Source organism: Octopus bimaculoides, chromosome 6 (genome assembly GCF_046866305.1).
Source record: "Octopus bimaculoides isolate indiv1 chromosome 6, ASM4686630v1, whole genome shotgun sequence".
Classification (NCBI taxonomy): Eukaryota; Metazoa; Mollusca; class Cephalopoda; order Octopoda; family Octopodidae; genus Octopus; species Octopus bimaculoides.
In genome coordinates this window covers 26,984,343-27,001,011 of record NC_142933.1, presented here as the reverse complement: position 1 = coordinate 27,001,011, position 16,669 = coordinate 26,984,343, and the positions used below count along the sequence as shown (strand labels likewise).

The 16,669-nt window shown below is 33.3% G+C and overlaps 1 protein-coding gene across 8 annotated transcripts in view; it reads left to right on the top strand.

Annotated features, from left to right (window-relative positions):
* LOC106869820 (extended synaptotagmin-1) overlaps window positions 1-16,669 on the top strand; it is a 182,022-nt gene that overhangs the window by 69,454 nt on the left and 95,899 nt on the right. The window lies entirely within an intron of this gene.

The following is a 16,669-nucleotide window of genomic DNA, read 5'->3' as shown; positions in this document are numbered from 1 at the left end:
AACTGAACTAAAGATTTATGAGTTGCCCATTCAATACCATATTCTCTTGACTAAATTAGCTGTCAGTTGCTCAATGTTTTATTTTGAGAGGAGAGAAAAGAGTAGATGTCCAACATTAGTGTATCAGTAATTATTGGGCCATCATTGTTACTGATGTATATTCCAATATTTTGTAGAGTAGAAATCCACAGCTGTGTTTAGTAATTACACAGTATACTTCTTTCTATATGCCTCAATTTACCTAATGATTTAAGTAAATCTGAGGATACTCTAAGTTAGACCAGCTTATTATCCAGAGGAAAATGTTTTTCACATGAGCTCCTCATCACTCCAGCCCATACTATGTGTAACTGATTGAATGTATCTGACTGATACTGAAGTGTACGAAGGAGTGTTGATACACTAAAATATACTAGTACAACTAGGTACATTGAAGATGTCATAGCTGTCTGTCCTGTGTATTCTGATTGATCTTGCTTTCTTGTAAATCAGTTCACTAATGTAATCTCTGTCTTTTCTTCAGTTTTTCCCCTGTGGTTGTTTCAGTGGAGTACTTACCTCAAGTTCATTTCTGTTAGGTGATGGCTATCATTTCATCAGTCTTTCCTTAAATGCACTGAATTTTTTTTTTTTTTTTTTTTAGTAATTACACAGTAACCTTGATACTATATGCTTCAGTTTATCTAGATTATGAAAGTAAGTGGTACAACATCTGGGAATATTCTAAGAGAGACCTTCATATCATTTAGGGAAAGATTTTTTATATTTTACTTCAGTTCCTTATCAGATTTAATATACTGACCCATGCTAATGTAACTGACAGGTAAAGTGTATGAGTAGATGTTTATACCTACACTACAATCTGTTCACTTGACAGACAGCACGATAATAGTAACCTAATTCTCTGTTTAGTGGGAGGTGTGTGGGTGTGTAGGGGTGCATGAAAAGTCACACACAGCATTAATAAAATACCAACATTGATATTTGATATTTACATTCATATGTGAACATCTGTATCAAATGGGTGATGTTATAGATAGGCAAATAGGTGAAATAATGGTTCAGTACTGTCACCTTATTAATAATATTTCAAAGATATAAAACAACCAGGGAGCTTGACCTGTTGGAGATAGCAGCCAGAACGCCCTCATAAAATATGGGTAGAACCTAATGGATAATCCTCACAAAAGTCAGGATGATCACAGTTATAATACCTTTAGGTATTCTAGATGTTCTTTCAAGGCTGACTTGTTGGTAAACAATAACAACTTTTTTTCAGCATTTTTTTTTTACTCTATTTATGAGAGTAGGCATGGTTGTGTTGTTAAGAAGTTTCACTTTGCAACTACATGGTTCCAGGTTTGATCCTGTTGCACAGCACCTTGGACAGATATCTTCTATTATAACTTCTTTGTAAGTGGAAGCTGGTAGAAGGTAATCGTGAGTCACTTATGTGTGTACAGGTGTATGTAGTGGTGGTGGGGTCTGTTGTATCCATGTGTGTGATTTCCTCATATATAGATTGGTGAAGACTAAACGGTGGTGAGGAAAAAGAAAACAGTGTTCTTTGAATGAAGTCCTATCCAATATTTTGTTAGTATCAAGTGATAAGCATTCTCTTTTCATTTTCACTAACAGAAATGTAATGAACCAATGTTTAACCTACCAAAAACCTATAAGCATTGAATGATACTACTGCCAACCAATTCAAATATGAAATAAGTTGTAGGCATGACTATAAGCACAGGTGTGGCTCATAGGACCAAGTATACCTAAGTATGACTATGTGGTTGAGGAGTTTATTTCTCAACCATATGGTTTTGGATTCAGTCCTACTGTGTAGCACCTTGGGTAAATGTCTACTGCTATAATCCCAGGCCAACGAAAGCTTCGTGAGTGGATTCAGTAGATGAAAACTAAAAGAAGCCCAATATATATGTATATATGAGTGTGTTGTGTCCCCTTGTCTTGACATAAGATACTAGTTGTGAGTGAGTGGTCACTATCATACATGCAGTGAGATTCATTTCCAATATTCCATGGAAACCTGTCTGACTATGGGAAAATATTACCTTGCCTGGAAGCAGGTGAGGATTGGAGACAGAAAGGACATTCAACTTGGGAAAATCTGCTTCAATGAAATTTGTATTACCCATGCAAGCATGGGAATGTGTACATTAAAATGATGATGAAGAAGATGATAATAAACATGAAAGATAATTTTTTAACTCTATTTTCATTTTTTTTGTGTTTGTGTTTTCATGATGAAACTGTTGCTATTGTTTAGCCTTCTAATTGTGAAAATTTGTGATCAAAGATATTCTAGCCATGATAACCCTATCCTATCTTACTTACCTGGACTAAATTATTCAATGTATCCTTCCTCTTTTTAAGATAGTAGGGTGTGAGTCGAGGGAGATCTAGTTGTTATTTCTAGCAAGACAAGCAATCATGTTGAAGGTCACTTATTAAGTTGGTAATATTGGTACATTGGAATAAAATTTATTAAATTCCTCATTGTTAATCCCTTATAAATATACTCCCTCCCCACTATAAAAAAATGTGTTACCTTGTACTTGTGATAGAAATCCTCATTACTTATTGTTGTTAATCCCAGATTTGTTCTGATCAAGCAAAAATATAATCAAAGTTATTCTAGCCATAGCTATCTTCTTCTCAGACTTAGTATATCTAAGACTACATTATCCAATGTACTGTTACATTTTTAAGAATTTAGGATGTGATTTTTACATAGATTTGGTTGCAGTTTCCCTCATTATTAGCAGAATCATTATATGAATAAAATACCCTGCAGTATTTGTCCTTGCACTTTATACCCTGAGTTCAAATCCCTCCAAGGTCAGCTTTGCTTTTCATCCCTTCAAGGTCGATAGAATGAAGTACTAGTCAAATACTGGGTTTGATTTAATCTACTAATTCCTCCCCTGAAATTTCTGACATTGTGTCCATGTTAGAAACAATTATTTTATCAAAATTGGTGAATTAACCAAGACAATAGTGTCAAATAGAATACTTTGCAATATATTATTGGATTTGTACATACTGAGTTCAGACTCTGCTGAGAATAAATTTACTCTCTATCTTTCAGGATCAAAAATAAAGTACCAGTTAAGCACCAGGGTTGATATAACTAACTTTACTCCCCTCTAACTTTGAGGCCCAGTCTGTTAGAAATCATTATCGTGTCTAAGACAATGTTGGAGGTGGCTAAGACACTAGACTGCTGAATTAGATAATTTAGACCAACTTTATATCTCATTGTTCCTTCATGCAATCATTTATCTTCTCGATAGGCCTTATTATTTCTGTCTCATTCCAGATTTTGTCTAAAGCATTTTGTCCAGTCCTTCTCCCAGCTGCTTTTCTTGCTTGTGTTATTTCTCTCTGCATGAAGATTAAAAGCACTAACATTACTAAGTTATCCATAAGCTAAGTTTGAGACGACTCTGTAATTCCAAAGAAACTGTTCCACAGGTTCCTGGAGTTAGAAGTAAAATAATTGGGAATGGGAAAAAATTGTTTTAACACTGATGGATCTGAGGTTATTCAACAATATCAAAAATTGTTGTGGCAGCAGCACAGCTCTGTGTGCCATTCAATTGTTCTGCTTCTGAACAATGGTTTTGGGTTTTTCCTCTGTAAACCCCCTTTCTCCACTCATCCTCAACAAATAACTTTTCCATCAACTTATTAGTATAAAGAGCAAGGTACATATTATATGGAATAAAATATCAACACACCCAGACTCACTCAAACATACATACATACACAAATACACACAGGCAATTAAATGTAATAACTGGCTGCTTTTGAATGAGACATTTTATTAAACTTGTAACATAAAATGATAACATTTCATTATAAAATAATACATAATAAAAATGAGGCATTTATCAGAAACTTTGGAAATGCAGGTGAATGTGTACAATAATTATCTTAAACATAATGAAATAAAACACAAATGGAATTATACAAGTTCAAAAGAATGTAATTTATAATGAAGAGTTGTGTGTGTGTGTGTGTGTGAATTCATCATCATCATCATCATCTTTTTTAATGTCCCTCTTTAATGTCATTTCATTTAAGAGGCAAAAATGACAGAACTATTATGAATATATAACACTTACTTTATCTAAATTACTCAAACTATAAAAGGCCTCTACTGGAAAGTTTTCTTTTTAACATTTTCAAAGTTATTTCATGCATCTAAATGGTTAGCAATAGGAAAGGACGTGTACTCATAAAAGATTTAAAGAGAGAGAAGAGAGCTTTTAAAAATCAAAATCGAAATGCCACTCATTCACATGTAATGTACATATTTCTTGGTATTATTTTAGCAAGAAGTAAATGGATTTTAAAACAAGAAAAATGCCTAATATCTGCTGCTAATAAATTTTTACGCAATTGCTGTTAGACATATCTTAGACTATTTGTAATGGCATAATACTGTCATTTAAATATACAGTATTTATTTGAGAAAACAATGTTCAAATTTACTTCACTATTCAAAACCTGGTGAGAGGGATCTGGGACCATTGGAGACTTCTTTACATAGAGCTGTTTAGGCAAAGTTAGTTTGATAGTACCAACTCCACTGCAATTTTACTTACAGTGCCAGTTGAACTCAGCACTGTCAGTCGACAAAATACTCGTTATTTATTAGATGTTGCTGATTGCAGCAAATGAGTTTCACTACATTGTAGCCTGTTTAAATCTACATGGACCAAACTATTGAAAGGAATATTTCTGGTGTAGGATATTGATTGCTGACTCAACAACTAGTAGTCTACGATTCTGTCAACTTAGCTCTGCTCTTACTCACCCACAATGTAGCATTGATGAAACCATAAATAAATAAAATAAATGCACCCTTTTAAAGCCTAGCCAGGCTCATGGGCCCAGTTTCCCGGTTTCAATGGCGTATGTGTTCCCCAGCTGGACAGGACGCAAGTCCATCGCAGCGTTACTCATTTTTGCCAGCTGAGTGGACTGGAACGTGAAATGAAGTGTTTTGCTCAAGAACACAACGTGTCACGCGGTCCAGGAATCGAAACCACAATCTTACGATCATGGTGCTGACACTCTAACCACTAGGCCACGCGCCTCCACATTGATGAAACCATAGGTATCATTAATTATCTTGACTCTGATTAGGAGCTTTTTGTTCCTTTTACTGTTTCACATACCTGCATGGCTGCAATAATTATTGGAGTAATTGTTTTTACTACTGGATGTCCTTCCTACAGCTGATCTCTCAGTTATATATGGATTCTATTTCTGTCATTTATGTAAAGTAAATGGAAAAAAGCAGTTATATACCTTGTTATGATGCACAATACAATGACTTTAGTAAGAGCTGAACTTATATAGTCTGTTGTCCAGCACCCTAACTTCCCAGACATTGCTCTGTATTCAAAATCATATTAATAACACAACCCAGACTAACTTCAATGATATATTTTGCAACTGTTCTTTCAATTCTCTTTCCTTTTTTTGAACTTTTTCTTTCTCATTGTTATTTTCTCCAGCCTAGAAGGAAATTTTATTATCATATTTAAATTGAACAACCAGTAGAGATGTTAGCAGTTACTATGTTATTACTAGTATTGCAGTGTCTGGCTAAGACATTCAATTTGCAAATAGCTTTGTCCAGTTTTGTGAAAACAGGTATGCAGAGTAAGAACAGCATACTGCTGTATACAGTAGCAACACTGTAAATAGATAAGTGGTTGTTATTGTTGTTTAGCTTCAAGCCTGCCTTTTTACAACAGAATCATGCCCAAAGGTGTTCTATCTATGACTATCTTTTCTTTTTTCATAAGCATAATGTGTTGTTGCATTTTTTTAAAGATGTTATGGTGTGAATTGAGCGAGATTTAGTCTACTAATTTTAACAGGCTAGCAAGTACATAGAAGTTACCTTGTTAGCAAGTTTAACTCCTCTCATGAGTGCAGGCCAGAAGTGAATCTCATCTGTCTTATAAGTCAGTAGGATCGATCACACATTGCTGGTTAGCTCTTATGTAAAAGCCAAATAATTTGCCTTGCTCCCCTGACAACTGACAGATTAACTGAGGGAAAAGAAAAGTGGTGAAGTAAATAAGCTGAGTGATGGAAGATAAATATATAAACAAGAAAGGTAATATTATAACTATAAAGTAAGGGTCAAGAAATGATTAATCTGTAATCAGATAGTGTGTGTGTGTGTGTGTGTGTGTGTGTGCGTGCGTGTTTGCTTGTCTACATGTGTGCTTCTCAAAAAAACATGTCATTCCTCCTGTTAACAAATTATTCACTAGGTTTGTGCTTTCCAAGATACATGAAATAAAAGATCCTTTATTTGTAAGTGTTATTGACAAGAAGAGTATCTGGCTGTAAAACAATACCTTAACAATATAATTATCTAACCCTTGCTAGCATGGAAAAAATTAATATAACAATGAATGGACAAATAAATATAAGTGCTTGGGTTCAGATGTACCAATGAGGTAAAACACAATAGATGTAGCTGAGTTTATTTATACATTTGTTTCTGGTGGTTCACTCCAATGCCACTCCAATTTTTTTTACATATGTGTGTTTATTCAGGTAACAATATGTATGTGTGTGTGTGTGCGCACATGTGCACATGTGCATGCTCATGCACACTCACATATAAAATTCTCTTTTGTCCATAAGTCTGGAAAGAATAACTCCCTTTTAGTATGAGTAATAGAGTGGTTTTATGTATGTATGTATGTATGTATGTATGTATGCATGTATGTTTCATATACTGCTTAGAAACAATGCACATTACCAGAATTTTCTGACTCAAGATGAATAGAGCAAACCACTCCAAATCCTTGTTAGGGTATCTATGTAAATGAAGTAAGGACTGGCTAGCTTGTACTGGCATGGAGTAGTATAATACATAATAATGAAGTCAAACCAAATAATGATATTTTGAACGCATTGAAAACATGCATTTCAGATCATTGTGTAATAGAGAAAAAAAAATGGAATTCATCTCTTACTGAACACTCTTCCTCAATTAAGACATTTCAAAATATAAATTCGCTTTTTATACATGGTCTTGGGCAGTTTGCATAAACTTTGTAAGAGATGAATTCCTCTTTTTATCAATTGTCCAATTGTCTGAAATATATATATTAAATATATTCAAAATATCATTTCTTGGTTTGACTTCATTTTGTATATATCTTCTTTTATTCTTTTACTTATTTTAGTCATTAGACTATGGCACCACCTTGAAGAATTTTAGTTGAACAAATCAACCCCAGTACTTATTTTTAAGCCTGGTATTTATTTTATTGGTTCTCTTTTGTGGAACCACAAAAGAGAACCAATATATATATATATATATATATATATATATATATATATATATATATATATGAGAGAAAGCTGTCAAGATTATGGAATCTAAAAGCTATAACACAAGAACAGACAAGAACAGAGTGATTAGAAAAAAAAGAATAAAACAATTTAAAAAATAATAGTAATATATATGAAAACTAAAAAACTATTTTTGGGTCTTTTTGGTCATCCTTCCTCCTCTTTTTCTTTAAAAGGACTTCAATACAAGACAAGTCTGCTTAAAGAGTTTGGTGCCCTTAATGCAATAAGTTTCGTCTCTTCCATGAATCTGTGAAGGAAGTCACAGCTTCACTCATGATACATCTTCAGATTTTACTTCAGAAAGTCTCTGTATCACTTCAGTGGTGCTCCAACAGAATGCATATCCCAAGGAAGCTGACTGTAAAAAAATTTCTTTGGGAATGTAATTGTTTTGCATCCAAACTATGTGTGTGTGTGTGTGTGTGTGTGTGTGTGTGGGTGTGTGTGTGTGTGTGCTTGTACATGCACTAACATGCATATATATATATTAGTTTAAAAGCCACTCTGTCAGGTGGCTTTTAAGCAACTAACTCTGAATGAGATGATCTGCAAACAGATCTCTGACTTGTTTTGGAGAATTTGTTGAAATTGCTTCCTCCAGTGACATATCCCAATGATGATCATATTCATCACTAAAACTCATGTAAAAAAAATTGTCAAAAACAATCGCAGTAATGAAAACATAGGAATTCAAAATTTCAGGATTACAGGTCCGGATTCGGCCTGGAATATCTTTAGTTTACTCATGGAGTCAGCCTGATTCCAAAACCATATATGTTGGACTGTGGCCTCAAGGAGTAAAGTTGAAAAAGTGTAACACACTAACGTTCACATTTATTATATTAGATATGTTTAATTTTGGGGAAACTGTATTTCATTTAAAGTGTATTTTATATATGTGCATGTATGTGTGTGTGTGTGTGTGTGTGTGTGTGTGTGTACACACACATGTTTGTATTAAAGAAAGCAAAAAATAAAACAAAAATGATAGTAAATTACTATTTTAAAAAACTCACAACGTGAGATATTCAGCAACAGTAGTTTGTAGTAAAGATTGTTTGCCAATGTAGCATGGCAGTCCTGGTTTAGGACTAATATTGCTGTAATTTAGCCCCAGGAAACATCGTCTCCAGCTGGCTATACAACACGATCTTTGTCCTTATATTTTTGAACAAGGGAATCTAGCACCTCCACCCAGCTCAAATTTATAAATTTATAAATCAGTGACTAGTTGTCACTTTGAAAACTATATATATCGAACAGGAATTTGGCAGCGCCACCTCTAGCTGAGCAATTATTCTGTGCTGACGAGGGGAAATAACCCAGGAATCGCGATACACAGATATTGTTTTGAGTTGGGTGGGGGTGCTAGATTCCCTTATTCGAAAATATAAGGACACAGATTGTGCCATATAGTCAGCTGGAGACGATGTCTCCTGCAGCTAAATTATAGCAGCATTAGTCCTAAACTAGGACTGCCATGTTATGTTGGCAAACAATCTTTACTACAAAAATGATAGTGTCCAGTAGTTGGTTTAGTACACTGGCCACAGGAATTTCTGTCCAGGAAAGTTGTACATCATCTCCCTCTTTCTCTCACATACCCACACTCTCTTGCTTATTATTACTCCCATCAACACTACTACTTTTAATAAAACATCAACTCTCCCTAAATTTCTCTCTCTTTCTCTTTCTTTCTCTCTTTCTTTCTTTCTCTGTCTTCACTGTTTCTATGCCTACTATTACTCTCACTCCAACACAAAGAAGTGTCATTATTGAATAGTGAGAGAGGGGGTCAAAGTGTGACACACTGACACACACAAATTAGTTTTCACATTTATTTTTATTTATATATATATATATATATATATATATATATATATATGTGTGTGTGTGTGTGTGTGTGTGTGTGTGTGTGTGTGTGTACACAAAGAGAGAGAGAGTTTTTTTTTCTTTATTAAAACTGAAGCTGAGAATTTCTGATGCAACTTGAGTTTCATGCCACTGTGATCTTCAGATGAAACTATTTCTCCTGAAGATCAGTGGTGTGAGACTGAAGTTAAAGACAAACTCTCAGCTTCAGTTTTGATTTAAAAAAAAAAACAGTATCTTGTGCAACATGCATTAATCATGCCTTTCCTATTCATTCAACATTAAGTAACAAACATTTGTGCGTGTACACACGCACATTTTAACTCACTAGATTTCACTGACTAGTGGCAGAAGCTACCATAAAGTTATTTTTACATTTGTATTTATGGATATATGTGTTATTTAAATAAGAAATATTACAATGGTATTTTAGCTAACACAGTAAAGAAAACATAGCCTTACCTAAATAGATTTAAAATAACACAGAAACTAAATTGTGTTGGTAGTAGGAGAGAGTTGGTATAAAGTATAGAATATGGATGTGGGTAAGAGTGAGGGTAAATGTAAAATATGGGATAAGAATGAGTATAAGGGAATGGGATGGAGACAGGTGTAAAGTATAGAATATGAGTTGTAATGGGTAAAGGGGGTGGAATGTGGTTGTAAAAGTGTTGAATACATGTTGGCGTTAGACTAATATTTTTGTTTATGTTGTTTAACTTACAGCATAGTTTGATCTATTTCACATGACCTTTTTAGTGAAATACGCTTTAATTTAAACAGCAAATGAAATGTCGTGACATTGATGCCTCTCCCTAGAGCATTAGTTGATAATAAACAGTTTGATAAGAATTGGTTTCAATTGGGAGTCATGTTGCTCTTTCTCTTGGGAAAGGCATGAACATTATTAATGCAAATTGTATTCTTTCAGTAAAGTAGAGTGTTTACTCCTTAGTTATCAGAAAGCATCTTTAATTTTTTGCAGCTCACTTCGTTTTTTTATCCCTTCTGTCTCTAGGCATGAAAGGAAGAGGATGGGATGTAAGATGAGATGAAATCTTCCCTTGAGTGATTGATTTTGTATATTGCCTGTGGTTTGTTAGGTGGAGGTAGGGATGATATCTAGCAGCTGGAAGGGAACTTTTGAAAATGTATTGGTGGTAGTGAAGGTTGTAGTAACAGTGGTAGACAGATGTAGATTTTCATATCTCTAATTTTTGATTTATCTCTTTCATCTCCTCTTTACTTCTATTTCCACCCATCTCTTTTCCTCTTTTCTCCCCTTGACTTCTAAAATGCCTTTCAGCATTTTTCTACCGAATTCTGTTTATGATTCATAATTTAAACAAAAACAGCTGCTACAAATATTTAAAAAAATATCCTGAAATATTTCACATAGCTATAGTTTCCTTTACAAAAGAAAATCCTGTATAGAATAGCTGTAAAGTAGCATGCAAAGTCCAATGGTAAATGGAAGCATTTGACTGCTCTGGGTCCCTAATCAGTTAACCTGGAGATGATGCAATAGTTGGTTTACTGAGATGCTGTCTGTTTGTATCTTATCAGAACTGCAATATGGTCAAGATGCATAACTTTCAATTGCTGAGTCCAATTGTAAGACGGATGAGGATATATTGTTTCCTTCTTAAACAGGGATAGCACTGTAATATACACAAGTGGTTTGCTAGCTTGCATGGCTAATAGAGCTCAGTTGAAATATTGGATTGTTTTAAGAAAACAGTGCTAAACACTGATTTCCTAAATGGTGCACACACAAAGGATGAATGGATGAGAATTTAATACATGTTTAGGGAGACAAAATATGTTTAAAAAGATTTGAATTTCTACTTGAACCAACATCGTTGTTAGTGCTGGTATCAATGCAATTTTATCAAAAACTGAAGTGAAACAAAATAAATTGAGTTGTCATCCTGGAAGGATGAATATAAATTCTATAACCACTGGATATTTATTCAATATACATTTTAAAATAGATATCAGAAGATCATAGAATCATAGAATATATGAATGGTTTCAGAATTTAAGGAACTGATGAGTTGTTGCCTTAAAATGCCCATGTCCAGACAGTTATTAAATGAGTGAAAAATCCTTAAGAGATCATGCTTAATGTCTTTCAAAATGTGTGATATTTCAAATGCACCAAATAAGACAGAAGCTGGAAAAATGTTTGAATACATTCAATAAACTGAATTATATCATTTTATTACAGTTGAACCTAGTAACATAGTGATAAGAGATTTTGAGAGTAACAATGAGCAGTGCCATCTTAAGGCATAAGCACATTAGGTGCTTGCCTGTTGGGGGGAGGCACAAGTCTAGGGATCCAATGTAAATCTGTGTGCTGTAGTTGTATTTATTGGTGATCCAGGTCATTGCTTTGCTTGGGGCCTATAGTGCTGTTGGGGCAGCCCTGACGATAAGGAGGAAATCTTTTTTGTTTTTCTTGCAGAGCTTGACAAAAACATCATGGAAATAATCTGTTTTACTTACATTATATTGTTTGCTATAGTCTATATTAAATTTCATTTGTTTAACAATGATATTGTTCATAGATTTGGATGGTATATATTGCTTGTGGACACTTATGATTGGTGAATGGATAATGTAACATCATATAATATATTTCTGTGGAAAACATGTTATATTACAGCATTTTATATATAATTTAATATTGCTCTCAATAGCTTGCAAATGTAAATATTGTTTTTGTTGTTTAACTTCATATGGTAGTAACACACTTTAATCATAATTACCAAGTCAGCAATCAAAATCCCAATTTCTGAATCCCATGCTTTACCAAAAGAAAATTATGATGGGGGCACAGCATTTAATAGTTTCCAGTGCCACCCAAAGAATTTGCCCTAATTCTTAGATTTCTTGGTAAGAACAACTACATGTGCTGTCCTGAAAGGTCACTACCATTCCTGAAAGCTAGTTCAAATATTAATAACTCTGAAATCACAGTTATCATTAGATCATAGAGTTATGAAGAGCATTTCTTATATTGGTATACAGCCACCAAATAATTACCAGTTATACATGAAGGTAAATGGAAATTAATCCTTGTACATTACTGCTGCTAATTTTGATACCAGAGGATGAAAGACAATAATAATAATAATGGTTACAAATTTTGGCACAAGGCCAGTAAGTTCAGGGGAGCGGGGAGGTCCAGTTCTCCACTGGTACTTACTTCATCGACCCAAAAGGATGAAGGGCAAAGTTGACCTCAGCAAAATTTGAACTCAGAATGTAAAGATGGACAAAATGCTGTTAAGCATTTTGCCTGGCATGTTAACGTTTCTGCCAGTTCACTGCCTTAATGATGATGATGATAATGATAATAATAATGATAATTCTTTATACTGAAGGCACAAGGCCTGAAATTTTGTGGGAGGGGACTAGTCAATTACATCGATCCCAGCGATTCACTGGTACTTAATGAAAGACAAAGTTGACCTCGGCGGAATTTGGACGCATAACATAGCGACAGGCGAAATACTGCTGAGCATTTGGTCCAGTGTGCTAACGATTCTGGCAGCTCATTGCATTAATAATAATATTAATAACAATAATAATAATAATAATGATAATAATTTCTAACTTTGCCTCAGGTCTCAGATATTGAGAGTATTGTATCTCCAATTGAGTTGGTTGATAATTATGTTTTCTTTATCTCTGGTCAAATGAGAAGCAAAGTGCACACTAGTAAGGTTTGAACTCAAATATGAAATATAACTGAATAATGCAAAACATTTTGTTTCACACTATCAAGTTTGTTATCATCCCCTATTGCTATTGTAATGATACCTTAATGCAGTTTGAAAGCATTAAGGTATTATTACAATTTAACCAACTTTACTACCAAGTCTTATTTTAATGACCCTGACAAAAATCAAACCTTCTAGGATTTAAAATTAGAATATAAAGGAGTGTAACTAAACAACAGGCATTTTGTCTAATACTCCATCAATTTTACCAGCCACAGTGATGCTTTACTCATTGCACTGAGAGTTTTTTAAAAAAATGATAAAATAAACTGACTTAACCCTTTTGTTGCCGTATTTATTTTGAGATGCTCTGTGTTTCTTTCAATTAATTTTAAATATAACAAAGAATTTAATAAAATAACTTAGTTATCGTTAAGCTGGTGTTAGGAACATAAATTGTGACTAAGGTTTGGTGGAAGATTTTCATTCAAAATTTATGAAAACAAGACATTTGTACTACAGAGCCAGAGGTTGTTTCAAGCAGGTTGCTATCAAAAGGGTTAAAGATAAAACAAAATAAAATAAGTGGATGGATATATCAAAATTTCAGAACTAAAATGTTTTAAACTCTTCCTTTTAATGGTGTTATAATATATACTTAACAAAAGAAATGCATAGGGATAAATAAAACTTGAATGAATAGTAATTTAAAAAGGGTTGCACGCTGAAACCATTTTATCTACATAAGTAACATAAATGTATATATTTCAATGTTTTTTTCTTTCTACTTTCCTCAAGATAATTTTGAACTGGATTTTAGCTTAAAGATAAAAAGATTTGCACAAATGAATCTCAACCGCTCATATTTCCTAAGTTGAGATCTCCATAAAAGACCATATGAAATACTAAAGGAAAAACCTGCATTTCGAGTAGGAAATATTTCTGTGGAATAAGATGTAATGGAAGGAAATAAATAAATAAATAAACATATATATATATATATATATATATATATATATATATATATATATATATATATATATATAATGGATAGAATAATATAAAAAAACAACTTTTTCAGAGTTGCTTTTTGTTACAGCTCTGACTTTGTAAAAAGAAACTTTAGCTTTTATATTGTGTTCGAAACTTTAGAAAATTCTTACATGTCATAACAGTAGCTTTCCATAAAGTAATATTGTAGTTATTATCATGATTAAAATAGCACTGTGGCTGGTAAAATTGGCAGAGTATTAGATAACATATCTTGTATTTAGTTATACTCCCTTATATTCTAATTCTAAATCATGGCAGCCTTGATTTTTGTCTATCAGCCTTCCAGGGTCAATAAAATAAAAACCTTTTCCTACTCTCAAATTGCAGATTTTTAATACTTCTTATGATCTTTTGTTGAGATTTCAATCTAGAAATTACAAGAGATTGCAATTCATTTGAACAAATCTTTTTAAATCTGAACTAAAATCCAGTTCTTAAGAAGAATAGAAAGAAAAAATTGAAATATATGCGTTTATTTTACATAGCTGAATAAAATGGCTTCTGAGTGCAATTCTTTTTAATTACTGTTCATTCAAGTTTTATTTATCCCTATATATTTCTTTTGTCAATTATATGTTATAACACTATTCTAAAGAAATGTTTTTTTTTTTTACTTTTGAAGTATGTTTTTATCCATTTATTTTGTTATATTCTCAAGTTAGTTTATTTTGATATTTTTGTTTTTTAAAACCCTCTGTACAATGGCAAGTACTATTCTTTTCTGCTTCATCTTTTTCTCTTTTTCATATAGAAACTCATGTATGTAACATAGTGAGTTGAAAATCTTTTATTAACCCTAAGGTTAGAAGAGACACACATTGCTTTCCAATCGCATGGTTTCTAGTTCAGTCCCACATTGTGTCACCTTGGACAAGTATCAGTTACTATAGCCCTGAACCAACCAAAGCCTTGTAAGTGGATTTGGTAGATGAAAATTGAAAGAGGCATGTTGTGTGTGTGTGTGTGTGTGTGTGTGTGTGTGTGTGTGTGTGTGTGTGTGTGTGTGTGTGTGTATGTGTGTGTGTGTCTGTCTGTCTGTCTGTCCTTGTAGTGTCATTCATTTCCAGTATCCTGCAAACACATGTTTGCCCATATTCAAACTTACTCTGCTGTAGGTATTTATGAGGAAAGACTTATATATATCTAATAATATTACAAAGTAATAGTGAAATGAATACAATATAATATAATAGTGCATGCATGCATACATTTGTGTGTGTGTCTGTCTGTTTTCAATAACCCATATGGCTTTGTCATGATGTATTTGCTTTTGTCCCAAACACATTGTCTTATGAAATCACTTGCAAATCAAGAATATGTATATATCTAATGTTTCCTAATGTAATTCTTTCCCTGGAATTGCAATGATTTCTAGTTACCATTGCCCCAATTTATTCACATCACTATGGAAAGGTATTAACATCACATTTCTTATTGGCTTTCTGTTAGAAAACTTTAAAACTGATGGCTAAAAGCTAGTATTCTATTTATGAAAGCATTTTTTACAGGTTATTTCTGACTACCTATGGGTTACAGACAGGTAACTATCTAGCATAGATTGAAGACTAAAGACCTAGTGTGGTTTGTAATTTAAAAATAAAAACTTATATTCATACTAGCATGTATATATAGAGGCAATTCTGTTGAAGTAATTGTTTTTATAGCTGTGTACCCTTCCAATGGGAAAACCATTCAACTATGAAGTTAAAATATCCTGTTCTCACCAAATTTCAATGCTGACTTGCATGTTTCCAGCAACAATTCTTTGTACATGCACCAGTGCCCATTATATTCTAATTTGCTTGTCATAGTACCTTTCAGCTGTTTGCTGAATTGACAGATATTTTTGGCTTTCAACTAGCCAATACGATTTGCTTGTACAAAGTATAATTTTGAATAGATAATTGAAAATGAGTGTAAGCAAGTCATGACATTTGATACAAAATGGCCACTAAGTATTAAGAGAAGTATCACCAGTCAATAAAAGAAGCCTCTTATGTAGTTGTCTGACTCTTAGAAATATCAACCAAATCTCCCTCAAATTATACCCTTCCATCTTGAAGATAGAGGAATACATTGGATAATGTGGTCTTAGATAAGTAACACTTGAGAAAAGGACAGGGTGTACATCACTGGGATAATTTAGACTGTAAGTTTAATCAATCAGGAGTGACCTGGGGTTAAGCAACAAGAGTTTGAATCAATCATATCAACTCTTGTGCTTATTTAAGTCTGATATTTGACTGAATCCCTTCATTCACTTTGGTATAAAGGAATACAACTTGACACACCAGTTTATACTAAAGATATACATAGACACACAACATATACATGTATGTATGTGTGCGCATATGTGTGTAATGACAGACTTTCACTCAATTTCCATCTACTAAATCTCACTCTCACAGTATATGTCAGTCCATGATTTTTGCAGTGGGATTGAACCTGGAACCATGTAGTTGTATAGCAAACTTCTTAATTGCACAGCTATGTCTGTACATGAGAACAAAAATAAATCAAAGTAGTAAGTGAAAACTTCTGGGCAAGTTACTTGCAATAGACTAACATCCCACCTGGAGGGGAGATCTATTCTG